This window comes from Mchenga conophoros, linkage group LG18 (assembly GCF_057382185.1).
Source record: "Mchenga conophoros isolate Kocher_MC1m ecotype Shallow Benthic linkage group LG18, M_conophoros_male_GT1.1, whole genome shotgun sequence".
NCBI classification, from domain to species: Eukaryota; Metazoa; Chordata; class Actinopteri; order Cichliformes; family Cichlidae; genus Mchenga; species Mchenga conophoros.
The window spans coordinates 6597741-6610502 of NC_140543.1; the positions used below are offsets into that span (position 1 = coordinate 6597741).

At 36.7% G+C, this 12762-nt stretch overlaps 1 long non-coding RNA gene across 1 annotated transcript; it reads right to left on the reverse strand.

The window, feature by feature from the left end:
• Positions 1-1986: 1986 nt before the first annotated feature.
• LOC146553099 (uncharacterized) lies at positions 1987-6651 on the reverse strand. The gene is made up of 4 exons (XR_014889612.1): positions 6590-6651; positions 4568-4599; positions 3719-3744; positions 1987-2461 (listed from the first exon to the last, which is right to left on the reverse strand). It is a non-coding gene; the product is annotated as an uncharacterized LOC146553099 (long non-coding RNA).
• Between the last annotated feature and the right edge of the window lie 6111 nt (positions 6652-12762).

Genomic DNA, 12762 nt, shown 5'->3' on the forward strand with positions numbered 1-12762 from the left:
CATTCAGAGGAACAGAATCTTTTGTTACCTGAGTGTCTCTTACAGAAGATGCAGAGGTTTCTATTTCTAAATAATCAGAATTGTTCAGCTCAGCAGCTGGCTCATTTGAATAATCCACTCTGGATGACATCACTTCAGTAGCTAAAGTGTCGGCCACAGTTTTCTGTGTTTTCTCAGTGGATTTGGGGGTTTCAAATTTAGGTTCATTTAAAGCTGGTGCTGGAACAGTTGTAGCTGTTTGTCTGTTTTCATCAGCATTTCTTTGGTCAGCAACGTTTTCACTGTGGAACTCAACAGGCTGTAGCTCATAGGTACAGGTTGGTGCGATGCTACACATTCGGTACAAACGTTTGATCCTGTCAATCATGTCGTTAAGACGTGTGAATTTTAACATAACTGCAGTTCCACCACTTACACTTAGCGACAATGGCATTCCTGTAGACTTACGTGGGTGAGGATCAAAATATGCGTATTCACCTGAAGTCAGCCTGGAAACTGCAATGGCGGTTCCTCCCATGACTAGCAAAGCATAGCAAATGTCTGAAGCCAAACACTGTAGTCCCTGTTCAAGGCTCGGAAGATGATCTGTACCGTCAAATGTGCCATAAAGAGCAAACTGAGACATGTCGACTTGATACTCGTGTCTGCGGCTGATGATCACAGTGGGAAGTTCATCACAGGCTAGAAACACGCTGTTCACAAACCTCTTTCTGGCATCTGAATACACGGCATGGCCTTTGTCCAACACACGGTTAAGATCTGCTCTGGTAATGAATTCATCCTCGTGTAAGAATGACAGGAAAACCAAACTGTTCGCCATGCATTGCTGATTCCGGTACTTTCCATACTTAGCATTGGCCTGGCTTCGGGATGCACAGATGCTACTCACTCGTGGACGACTTTCACTGTTTGTAACCTGTACATGAGACGGTCCTGGAGCTTCTCCATCATGCTGCGTTTGCACAGTTAGCTGGGGTTCAGTTTGGATTACCTGCTGTACTTTAGCATTTGGCACCAATGATGAGCAAACACCTCTCTTTACCACATCTGCATAAGACACTGCGGCTGTCTGAACGCTGAGCTGCACTTCTGGACTGGGAATACTTGTAACAGACACCTTTACCTGCTCACCGGTCTGAGAAAGATTTACCTGTTCCTTCTGCTTTTGCCATCTAAGCTTCTGGGACTGTGACCTTTGACCTTTCCTTGGCATTTTGTGCAAGTACAAACTGGACCTTATATGTATTTATACACAAATGTATACAAAAATCAACCTGTAAACACTGAAAAACTCCTCAAGTTTCTATTAAATGGATAAATGTAAAACTATACAAATGGTAAAGTGTTCTTATAACTGTTTAATTGATGTAAAAGGCTGACTTAAATACAAACTCAATATAAAAGTTATGGAAAGATCTTTAAAAAGTTTTATTGTAGCTTTTTCAAAAACTGTATATTATACTTTTTTTTTTTTAACCAGACTGGTTAATGAATAGGTCTATACTTCTGTGAAGTAATATGCAGAATAAATCTCAACAATCAATCAACAGGCTATAATAAAACTCTTAGTTTTAAAGTAGACTTTGTGTAAATCTTTCAGATATCTAAAATCTAAAGCAAATATAAGGAGCTGTGGTGGTGTAGTGATCAGATGACAGGCGATGAGGATTCTTCAGCTGGATGTTCTGCAGCAGTCAGGAAACAGGAAGTCTGGGTTCTCAGGGCAGCCTCTAGATGACAATTGTAACTGAATACTTACACTGAGTGACAAAAAAAGGGTTTGTCCTTAAATAATAATAGTTTAAACTTGTAGTCAAATGTTATAGCCAGTGAAACAGACTTGAAAAATGTATTTGAATCTAATTTAATATTTATCTAAATAGAGCAGTCTGAATGTATATATTACAAAATAACCAGATTGTCTTATTACAAATAAACCTTTAAGAGGTGTATATTTTATATAATTTCTCAAAGTAATTGCACCTGTAAGCCAAACAGCCAATCAATGTTTATTCCAAAGTGTAATGCAAAATTAAAATGACAAATTTAGGGCTGTGTAAATAGTTTCTACAGTGACTTCTACTGTACTGTATATTCAACTTCTTACTTGTAATTTCCAGTAAAATGAGTGGATATGAGAGAGTTTAACGACAGGAAAGAAGGAGCAGTGAGAGCAGAGATCTCTCAGATTTCTGAAAACAGATCGTCGAAGTTGCGGTAACTTCAATTTCCAAAAACTTGGTTTGTTGTCAACCTTGGTTTGTTGTCAAACTTGGTTTCTTGTCAAACTAGGGCTTATGCTTGTCAAAATTAGATAGAGTACATGGCGGAGAAATGATAGAAGATAGAATCCCTTGTCAAAAAAGATGGAGCAGGGAGAGGGAGAGTGATAGGACAGACTGAATTTGCTTGTTAATGGCTTGTTAATGATAGAGGGAGAGGGTTTTCTGCAGCAGGTCACCTGTAAGACAGAAAGAAAGTGGAATTAGACACACTTCCAATAAACCTGGCTTTACCCTATTTTTCAGACTATAAGGCACATTTAAAAGCCTTTAATTTTCTCAAAAATAGACAGTGCACCTTATGTATGGTTGTGCTTACTGATTTCAAACCAATTCTATGTGGTACACGGCACTCTGTCAAATGTTTTAGTATGACTTTGGTAAGCTACAAAGCAGCACCACTTGATGTATCGTCGGAGCATGGCTACCATAGTCAGCACCCTCGTAGAGTAATTCGTACTGTGCTTCAACATAATATGGTGTGTGTGTATAAGGGCCTGGCACCTGTTGAGAGCCATGCTTATGTAGCAGATTTCAAACTGATCAATCCACATTCATCAGTCCATAAATCCTGAAAAGTAAGTGTATTGTTCTGTATTTTATGTCTTACAACTGAACAATTTTGAGATTGTTGTTGTTGTTATTGTAAATGAGTTGAATAAAGTTTGACTTATCTGTTTTGTTTGGCTTAATGTGCCTTAGAATTTAGTGCGCCTTACAGTCCGAAAAATACAGAACATATATATCATTACACACTGAAGAGTTGTACAGTACATTATTAGATTCAACTGAATAAAAATGTTTATCATATGGTGGTGGAACATTTCTAAGGACATTTTCGCATTCTATTAACACAATAAAAACAAACAGAGTCTGTAAACCAAGATATGGTGCTATAGTAACTTACTATAAACATTATATGGTCAAGCTAAACCCACACAATGAAGTCAGAGCAGACAGTTTCAGACCACCTGCTTTAAACACTTCACATGCACTCAACTCACATGATCCTAAATGCCCAAAGGTCTCAAATTCCCGTTTCTGTGTGTACTTACCTGGTACAACAGTATATCATAATGTCTGGGGAGCAGTTAACATAAAAGTAAAAAATAATTTACTCAGTATGACTTTTGGCAAAATGAAAAATTTGGAGACAGATGACTCCTAAACAGCAGTTTCTACATTTTTCAGTCAAATTTGGGGCATGTTTAATACACACTCCACTAAATCTACAATAAACTTAGCATGGCCGATATTAGGGCCTAATTAAAAATGTACTATGATGATAAGAGAGATCTGTAAGTCTGGAAATGTTTACATAGACTTTTCTATGATCTGATTATTCCCAAGAGCTGTGCTGACTCACTGCACTAAACTGAATCTCCTATAATGAGAAACATTTCCCAGAACTGCACCTCAGACAAACCTTTACTTACCAGACTGAGACGATCAGATCAGCAGTCTAGAGAAAGGAAACAATTCATCAGATCACTGTTTGATGATTCAGACTGTTGAGCCTCTTCACACACAATCCAATTTACTGTGACATAAATTAACTAGTAAATTTATTTAAGGCTTTATGAGCTTACTGTAGTCTAAAGAGGAGATAAATGAACTGCAGCGTCTCACATGGCTATAGCAAGTGTAATAAAAGCATTCTTTACTACAGAAATACAAAGAATAGCCACCAATATTTGTTGGCACAAGTGCAGGATATACCAAATATTTCCTACACAGAAGCTTTGTGGCTCCAACATTTTCTACAACAGGTCAGTACTAGTAAAGTGTGAAAACCAAAACTTTTAAAAATGTTAGATACAAAGTAATTATATAAATCAGAAGCAACAGAAAACCTCATCATGTCTGATATGAATATGTAAATCTTAAAATAAATATTGACATGTTACAATAGCAGAGGTGCACCATGTTTTGTAATTAAAATTAAATGTCTTAAATTTTTACACTAAAAAGTCCTCTCATTGTACCCGTTGCTAGGAATATTTATGTATTTTGCAGTGTACCTTTTTGGCAACTTTTCTGTTTAATTTTAAAACACATTATATTCACCAAATAAGTGATAAACTAATTAGACACACTGGCTGTAATGTACCTAACAATGTCCACTCACACCTCTGGTTCTCTTAGTTTTTCATTATGACTTTGTGTTTTTGCCAATCAGTAAATGGAAACATATCACAAAAAGTCAGACTACTGTATGTAAGTTGCCAAATGTGCTACGCAATGCCAGGTTCATACTGCTTCAGTTACAATCACTGTTTACTTACCAGCAAAGGCAAAACCAAAGATCTCTTTCACTCTGTGTAACAAAAGACAAAGCACAAAAACACAGAATAAGACAACTCAAATCAGCATCACAGTCAATACTGCATCACTCTGTGTAGTCCAAAAGATTCAGTACATTCTTTGTTTACCACAGCAACAAACAACTCACCTCTTTTTTCTACACCTTATTAAAGATTACATCTTCATTAAGGTAAAATGTGCTTTCATCCATTTGTAATAAGCCACACACGTTTCTCAGTTATGTGATAGCTCTATTAGTTTGGTGCTATTAGATAACACAGTAGATTTAATAAGCAATGATTTACTACACCTAGCTCTGCACACTTTATCAAATTCTGACATCACAATTTCAAAGCATGAACAATCATAAATGAAAGCTTGGATGATATTTTTGTAGGCTTCAACATCTGAGTTCGTCTGCATTCAAATTCTGCTTCCTAAAAATATTATCACCTGCACACAGTATCATTTAATATGCTGTTGTTTTAAATATCTACATATCATATTTATAATATTAATGGTGCACTGCTGCATTTTATTTATTTGAAGGTGGACGTTTTTTATATTTCGTTAGTTTTTCACAAAGTGAGAAGTTAAACAGAACTGCAGGTGTAGGTTTCATTTAAAAAAAAAACAACCTGCACAAACAAGTGTTTGTTAAACAGTTCTTAAAATTTAACTAAAAAACTAAAATTACCTAATTAAAAAAAACTTCTTGTTAAGAGATGTTATTATTCTTATATTATGTGTTTCATCCTCACTCTCTCTCTCCCTTCTGTTAATTAACCCACAGCACAAAAACACACCGGTACAGGCACGTGACTCTTCTTCTCCCGGCTTTCAGTCAGAAGCTGTGTCCCAAAATGTCGGCTGCATCCTCCGGAGGCCGCATTTGAAGGCCGATTATGTCACAGCCAGTCGACGAAGGCTGTCTCAAATGCGGCCGACAAATGAGTCCTTCATTTCATAAACTTTTAACATATTTTTAGGCGAGAAAGTAGCGGTGTAAATTGCAAATATCTGCTTGGTTTATCAAGACATCGCATATTTGCAAAAGTGTGCCGACGTTTTCAGAGACGTCTGTCACCCACTGGCTCGATGGCAAGCCGGGAGGGGGGTTCAGACCCCCGCTCTTTCGCTACTCAGGTTAAACATGATATACAAGTCACTCTGATAACTTAAAAATGTAATTGTTTGCCTTTTTCTGTGTTTTATTTGTTCTGGAGTAAATCGGTTTGGCTGAGATCAAAGTTATTAGATTATTAGATTAAATAAAGCTTTATTAATCCATCTGGTGGGTTCCTCCGGGATTTTCACATAGCTCAATAAACGTTAAACGGTCGAGAATTTACGCCAGTGTCCTGTTATATTTTAAATAGCAAGGAGCAGACGGCCGAGTTTATTAAACTCCAGCGAGACAGCGGTGACGCAAATCTGAAGGCTAGACCGTCCAGTTTCACAGCCTTCTCGGTCCACGTAGACCGCGAAGGCCGGGTCCTCCGAAAGATGCAGCCGACGTTTTGGGACACAGCTAATGGCGGTAAAATGGCTCCTTTGAAGTTGCCGACCCTGCTGCTTCAGCAGCTAATCAGTGGTTCTAAAATGACGGCTCATTACCTTACAACCGAAAGAATGAGGCCGTTTTAACTGACTGATTTGTGAAGAGAACTAACTTCAGCTTCCCTAACAGACTCAGAAACACTAACACACCGAATGAACCAAATACAACACAATAACTGTAATAAACAATCAAATGAACCATATTAATTTCACACTGGGCCTATAGCAGCTAGGCTAGGCGTTAGCACTTAGGGCTAGCATACCAAACAGTCCTTTTAAATAGTAAAATTACAACGTTTCACTAAAAAAGCAGCCATTGTGTTACTTTAACATGACTTATACTTCGACTGGCTTCATAAGTCACTAACAACAACTGGGTAAATCCCTCATACAGCTTATAGACATTTCATTTCAGAAAAGAGAGACAGAGAAGCAGCGCTTACCGGTGGGGATCGAGCTGAGAGTGGACGGAGATTCAGGAGTCAGGCAGAGACGTTAAAAAAAGAGGCATTCAAGGGTAGTGGGAAACTCCGCAATTACACAAAATTGGCATGGAAAACGTGAAAAATATATGTAAATTTAAATATTATTATACTAGATTTTTTTGCAACAAAAAGCAACTAGCAGAAATTTAATTCTATAAGTTTAATAAATGTTTAAAACAGGATTCTTTGAATTTGAAATAATGGTTAAAAGACATAAATAAACACAAGGTCATTATGTTAAAATGTACTTTATTATGATAGATTTATTTAACTGACTGCAGTAATAAGAACAGTCTTCTGCTGAACACCAACACCAAGGAGCTGGTGTTGGTGATCGCCTAAGCATCCTCACAGTAGGAGCTGCAGAGGTTCATCTCACTCCACTGCAGGACTCAAGAGGTTCAGGAGGTCCCTTAACCCCACTGCTATGAGACTTTTTAACAGGGACTCCTGATATGTTCATTGCACATTTGTTTCTTTTATTCTACTACATATTGGTTGTAATCATGAATTCTGAATTGCTTTAAAGCTGAAGCTGTCTGCTAAAACTAGCTGAAAAAGCTGAAAAGTTGCAGAAATTGTAAAAACTTTGCAGAAGCAAAGGAACTTTGCTAAAATGTAATAACTTCGCAGAACTGCAATATCTTAGAGGAAACATAATACTTGGCAGAAATACAATAGCAGAACTTAGCAGAAATATTGTAACTTACCAGAAACATGATAACTTCTCAAAAATACAAGAATTTAGGAGAAATAGTATAAGATAACAGAAGCTGGTAAAATCATAAAAGTTTGCAGAATTGTAATAAATGATGAATATGAATTACTGGTCTGTGACAGTGTATTAATTTGTAGGGAAAAAAAAACATGTTGACCAAGGTGGAATCGAACCCACGACCTTTGGTTTGCAGACCCGTGTCATTACCAACTGCGCCACTTGGAAAGAGAGGAGCCACTTTGAAAAACAGGGTGATGAGGAGTCAGATTTAGATCGCGGTGAGAGGCGGAAAACCCCATTTTTTGCAGTTACAAAACGTTGTGTAACTCAAACACTAGGTGGACTAGAAGCATAATTCTTCTACTGGCTGAATCAGTGGACTTTGGTGTACTTTGACTGCGATTTTCATTGCTCTTTGTACAACCGTCACTGAGATATGACGAGAGAGGAAACGGAAGACCTCAGATATGATTGGCTGACTGGGAAGCCGTGCAGGCCCTGATATGTGATATGTGTCTGAGTCCGCACAGAGGATTGGCTGCCTGGCAGAAATATATAGAAATGAGGTCATCCCATTGAAAGCCTTTCTCTCTCTCTCTCTCTCTGTCACACACACACACACACACACACACACACACACACACACACACACACACACACACACACAGGGAGAGAGAAGTAAGTTTCTAGGTCAGCCTGGGAGCTGCTGAATTTGAATCCACCAATCAGAGAGCCTGTGCACTTTTTCCCGCCAAAACAGGTGCTTCTGTTTACACACGCAGCACAGAGACACACAGGATTTTTGCAGTCTATTTCTCATAGTGACGACTCCCCTCAAACAAATGACCATAATTTCCTAACCGTAGGGGCTAGAAGGGTCATTCTTACACCGTTTTGTTCAGAAGAGATGGGGGAATCTTCAAGTGTTGACAATTTATCATTAAAATATGATTTTTTAGAGATATATGACATGGATGACTTGTTGACTTAGAAGCCACGAATTCCCCAATATGCAAATTTGAATGCCTGGAGCCCACATACATGATTGGCTGGCTGGGAAGCTGTGCAGGCCCTGATTTGTGGATTTGAATTCCTCAGCCCTCAGATATGATTGGCTGGCTTAGAAGCCACGAAGGCCCCAATATGCAAATTTGAATGCCTCAGGACACATATATGATTGGCTGGGAAACCGTGCAGGCCCTGATTTGAAAATTTGAATGTCTAAGTCCTCACAGAGGATTGGCTCCCTGGGGACCTGGCAGAAATATATAGAAATACTATGATTAAGCATAAATACTACATTTAGTAGAAATACTATGTTTTAGCACAAATACTATAAAAAGCAGAAATACTATATTAGGCACAAATCCTATAATTTAGCAGAAATACTATATTAAGCACAAATTCTATAAAAAGCAGAAATACTATATTAAGCACAAATTCTATAAAAAGCAGAAATACTATATTAAGCACAAATCCTATTAAAAGCAGAAATACTATATTAAGCACAAATCTTATGAAATAGCAGAAACAGTATGATTTAGCACAATAGTAATAAGTTAAACAGAAAAATTGGAAAAGCAAAATGGACAGCTGAAAAAATGCTGAACATGCTGAGGGTCCCTCAAATATACTTGTTAAATGAAAAAATCAGCAAAAAAAATGCACAGGGAGAGAGAAGTAAGTTTCTAGGTCAGCCTGGGAGCTGCTGAATTTGAATCCACCAATCAGAGAGCCTGTGTACTTTTTCCCGCCAAAACAGGTGCATCTTTTTACACACGCAGCAGAGAGAGGCACAGGATTATTGCAGCCTATTTCTCATAGTGAGGACTCCCCTCAAACAAATGACCATAATTTCCAAACCGTAGGGGCTAGAGCGGTCATTCTTACACCGTTTTGTTCAGAAGAGATGGGGGAATCTTCCAGTGTTAACAATTTATCATTAAAATGTGAATTTTTAGAGATATATGACATGGATGACTTGTTGACTTAGAAGCCACGAATTCCCCCAATATGCAAATTTGAATGCCTGAGGCCACATATATGATTGGCTGCCTGGGAAGCCGTGCAGGCCCTGATTTGTGGATTTGAATTCCTCAGCCCTCAGATATGATTGGCTGGCTTAGAAGCCATGAAGGCCCCAATATGCAAATTTGAATGCCTCAGGACACATATATGATTGGCTGGGAAACCGTGCAGGCCCTGATTTGAAAATTTGAATGTCTAAGTCCTCACAGAGGATTGGCTGCCTGGGGACCTGGCAGAAATATATAGAAATACTATGATTAAGCATAAATACTACATTTAGTAGAAATACTATGTTTTAGCACAAATACTATAAAAAGCAGAAATACTATAATTTAGCAGAAATACTATATTAAGCACAAATCCTATAATAAGCAGAAATACTATATTAGGCACAAATCCTATAAAAAGCAGAAATAGTATGATTAAGCATAAATACTACATTTAGTAGAAATACTATGTTTTAGCACAAATAGTATAAAAAGCAGAAATATTATAATTTAGCACAAATAGTATAAAAAGCAGAAATATTATAATTTAGCACAAATAGTATAAAAAGCAGAAATACTACATTTAGTAGAAATACTATGTTTTAGCACAAATACTATAAAAAGCAGAAATACTATAATTTAGTAGAAATACTATATTAAGCACAAATCCTATAAAAAGCAGAAATACTATATTAGGCACAAATCCTATAAAAAGCAGAAATACTATATTAGGCACAAATCCTATAAAAAGCAGAAATACTATGTTAGGCACAAATCCTATAAAAAGCAGAAATACTATATTAGGCACAAATCCTATGAAAAGCAGAAATAGTATGATTTAGCAGAATAGTAATAACTTACAAAATTACAAATATGGAGGCATATTGGAACACAAATGCACAGAGGGACACACAAACACAGGCTCTAATCCAGTCAACCAGTCTAACTATATTCAATTTAAATCCTACAATGACATGCTGCCAAATAAGGGCAGGGTCCTCTCTCTCCCACTAAACACACACACACACACACACACACACACACACACACACACACACACACACACACACACACACACACACACAGAGGGAGAGAGCTGCCGAATTTAAATCCACCAATCAGAGTGGCTGTTTACGTTTTCCCGCCAAAACAGGTGCATCTTTTTACACACGCAGGACAGAGAGGCACAGGATTATTGCAGCCTATTTCTCATAGTGAGGACTCCCCTCAAACAAATGACCATAATTTCCTAACCGTAGGGGCTAGAGCGGTCATTCTTACACCGTTTTGTTCAGAAGAGATGGGGGAATCTTCCAGTGTTAACAATTTATCATTAAAATATGAATTATTAAAGATATTAGACTTCTAATGCACCATAACTGAGCAGAGCGAAGCAAAAACTGCCTTGACTTGCCCTCAAACAACGCTTTCTAACTCTAAATCTATTTGGAGTATCGATATCATTCTTTCACCGTAAGAGACAGCAGGCTTTGGTGAACAGTCATAGAAATTTTCAGGTCTCTGTGGAAATCCAACAAAAAGTTATGACGAGAGAAAAAAGTGGTTCATTTCCACAGTTTGAAATCTGAAGAAATCTGAGCGAAGGACAAATTTCCTACCCTCAAACAAGTCCAACTCATTTCAGAACGGTAATAGGTGAGAAAGAAATTCTTGAATTGTGAGCGTCAGGGGTGTCTGAAGATATTCGGGGACAAGCCTCATGTCTTAACTTTGCTTCGTTAAGGAGATATGACGATTCGAATATGCCTCTCATTACAGAAATCCAGCGGTGATTTTGAACAAGCTCTCCATTGACTTTATATGGAGAGTTTTCTGACATTGTGTTGGTCTGAGGAGATTTGCGAAAATTCTATAAATCCCACAACAATGATAGTGACATTTCCTGAAAGCCAGCAAAAATACCTACGTTTTGATGTATAATTTGTGGAAGTTGAGTGAAAATTGAGCAAGTAGCAAACAGTTGTTCGGACATGAAGAGAAGACTGCAAAACCTTCAGTGACACACTGGAAGCCAAGAGCATAGCAACCATAACAACGCATGTATTTTGTGAAAAATCACAATTTTGCAACTCAAAACTTTAAGAGGCATAAAAGTAAAACAGTAAAAGATTTAAAAAAGCTGAATCATACCTGAATAGCCCAATAATTTATGAACATTTTAAAGTTTGAATGGTTGTTCTAGGTGAAAATATGAGGAAGTAGTTAAGTTTCAAAAACAAGCAAATTTTAGCAGAATTGCAGAAGTTTCCCATTCATTTCAATGGGACAAATTAAAGGAAAAAAGTGGAATATTTTAAAAAGTATAATAGTTAAAAATAGCAAAAATCATAGCAAGAAAGAGCAAAAATAGCAGAATAGTTTAAAATTTGAACGGTGAAAATCGGCTGAAAATTGTGGAAGTAGTTAAGTGCCAAAAAGTGTACGGAAGCAACTGGAATAATAATAAAGTATAAAGAATAAAGAGAAACAGGAACTCAATAGTGTGGATGCTTAAAGCATCCACACAACTAGAAAAATTTGCATTTCCTGCGAAAATGCAGTGTGGATGCTTAAAGCTGAAGCTGTATGCAAAAAGTAGCTGAAAAAGCTGAAAAGTTGCAGAAATTGTAAAAACTTTGCAGAAGCAAAAGAAGTTTGCTAAAATGGAATAACTTAGCAGAACTGCAATATCTTAGAGGAAACATAATACTTGGCAGAAATACAATAGCATAGCAGAATTTAGCAGAAATATTGTAACTTACCAGAAACATGATAACTTCTCAAAAATACAAGAATTTAGGAGAAATAGTATAAGATAACAGAAAGAATATATTTAGCCAAAAATACTTAAACATTACAGAAACACTATGATTTAGAAAAATAGTACAACAGAGCAGAAATATTGTGATTTACCAGAGACACTGTGATGAACTATGAATATTGTAATTTTAAATTGAGACTATGTTTTAGCACAAATATTATAATTTGGCAGAAATACTATAATTTAGCAGAAATACTATATTAAGCACAAATCCTATAAAAAGCAGAAATGGTATGATTAAGCACAAATACTACATTTAGTAGAAATACTTTGTTTTAGCACAAATCCCATAAAAAGCAGAAATACTGTACTATGATTTAGTAGAAAAACTATAATTAATCAGAAATACTAAATTTAGCAGAAATACTATATTAAGCACAAATACTATGAAAAGCAGAAATAGTATGATTAAGCATAAATACTACATTTAGCAGAAATACTATATTAAGCACAAATCCTATAAAAGCAGAAATAGTATATTAAGCACAAATCTTATAAAATAGCAGAAACAGTATGATTTAGCACAATAGTAATAAGTTAAACAGAAAAATTGGAAAAGCAAAATGGACAGCTGAAA